Here is a 2,131-nt window from a genome sequence, read left to right on the forward strand (position 1 = left end):
CCCAAATTTCCTTGTACACAAGTATATGAATATTTAGCCCAATATGGTGAATTTTGGAGTTGTTTCAAGAGCAAATTATATCTCATTCAAAATATATTTAAATATTGGTGTGACTGCACAAAGTGTTTTTTTTTTTCTTTTTCTGTGTAATACAATTGTTTAGTAGTGTTATAAAAATCTACTACTTGAAACCACATGGCATTCCCTAAGTGGAATTTAACTCACAGGGGTAATTTCTGACACTTCCACAAGGTTTACAGATTTACAGGACATCACACACATCCAGTGCTAGCATATACTGACCTTGGACCTGTAGTAATTTTACTATACAGGTGTTACATATGCACACACACACACACACACACACACACACACACACACACACACATACAAACATGCAAATCACCACTGGCCCTACAAAAACCTGAGCAGCTGTGAAGAAAACATAAATCTGTTATTCTACCAAGAAAAGTATAGGATCATCACCTTGTAATGCTTCTTACCCAGAGGGAGGCACAGGTGCTTGAAGGTATCTGTGATGTGTGGAGATAGCATGCAGCAACACAGACACTGGTGTGGGTATTCTGAAGGACTCACTTTTTTCTACATCACCATGCCAAGCCAGGTCACATGGCTACTATTGTTCCATTTATACATAAAGGAGACACAGTTATAAGAACCATAACAGCATTACTGAAAATATTGGGAAAGAGAATAAAGAAGAAGGGTGATAGTTCTTCCACAGGTTCCTGCTCTCTTCCCAATTGAACTCACACTCTCTCTCTCATGAGAGATGTCCCACGATATACATAACCATAAAGATGAACTATCTATCCCTTGAAGGCAGAGTATAACTGTGCCTATTACAACTTCGAACAGAAAACATCAAAATAGATTTAAATTGACAGAAGGCTAAATGACTGACCTAATGTGTTATGCCACTCCTTGAACCCACATATATAAAGGTTCTTTGAATGCCCATCCACATGGATATATTTTACATTCCGTATTTGTTTGTTCCAAATCCACCATATGGACTGTAATGCTGGTAGCGATGTTTATTTAATTTTTTTACAGCAGAATTTGTTCTCAAGCTAATTGGAACATCAACAAACAGACACACTCTTCTCCAGTGAGATAGATAGGCTGTGTCTCACTATCACATGAGAAAGCAGGAATGAGGAAGAAAGCAGGGCACATTCCTGATGCACATAGTTTGTGCATCAAAAGTGCTGGACACTCAAAAGGAAAGATATGGGGGTCGGATGGAAACCTCACATTATAAGACGTACACAAACAGTTCTGCTTTATATATAACGTAGCACAAAAATGTCATAGAAAGGCAATGTATGAAATAATCCAGGATTACCACATAATTTGCCAGATTAGAGTGTGGTGGAAAGTGACCTTAGGGCTGCATGCACCACATAATTACACCTTTTACTTTAATCAATTTTTAGAGGACACCAAAAAAGAACTGCAATGAAAGTGGGAATGTACTTTGTTGTTGTTTTTCTCTAATGTAATGGGGTACATCTTTTGTTTTTTGTTTTTCATCTAAACTTTGTGTTTATTAGAGGTAAGAGGTACTTTGTGTTTATTGGAGTGTCGTCAGAAAACTGGAATGTTAGTGGTGATATTCAACTCTTTAATAAGATTCAACAATGCAACACATTAGGCACATTTGCACAGCAGCACATTCACTAGGCACATTAATATACAGACTTAGGTTTGACCATTACAGAAAGCAGGTTATGGAGACTAAAGATTGAAGTGAGAAGTATGTGGAGGATATGATAAATGAAGTATGCAGCATGAGAATATGGTATCAGGTCAAGAACACATATTTTGCACACAGAATGTAGATAACAAGGAACAGTCACTGGCTAGATGCACTCTGATGTCTCTCCTGGATCTATTATCACAGATCTCTGACGTAGCATGTGTTGTTGCTCTTAACAAAATGTACACTGAACAAAGTGTACATTTAAGAGCGGTCTTTCCAAAACCTTGCATTTCTCCACTGTACTACACGTTGACAACTATAATCAGTGACAGGCCTTCCTCACAGCTTTTTGGTTGCTTTGCCCAGCCACGTCAATATACACAATTTCACCATATGTTTTAAGTG

Source organism: Electrophorus electricus, chromosome 16 (genome assembly GCF_041902795.1).
Source record: "Electrophorus electricus isolate QZ-2024a chromosome 16, ASM4190279v1, whole genome shotgun sequence".
NCBI lineage: Eukaryota > Metazoa > Chordata > Actinopteri > Gymnotiformes > Gymnotidae > Electrophorus > Electrophorus electricus.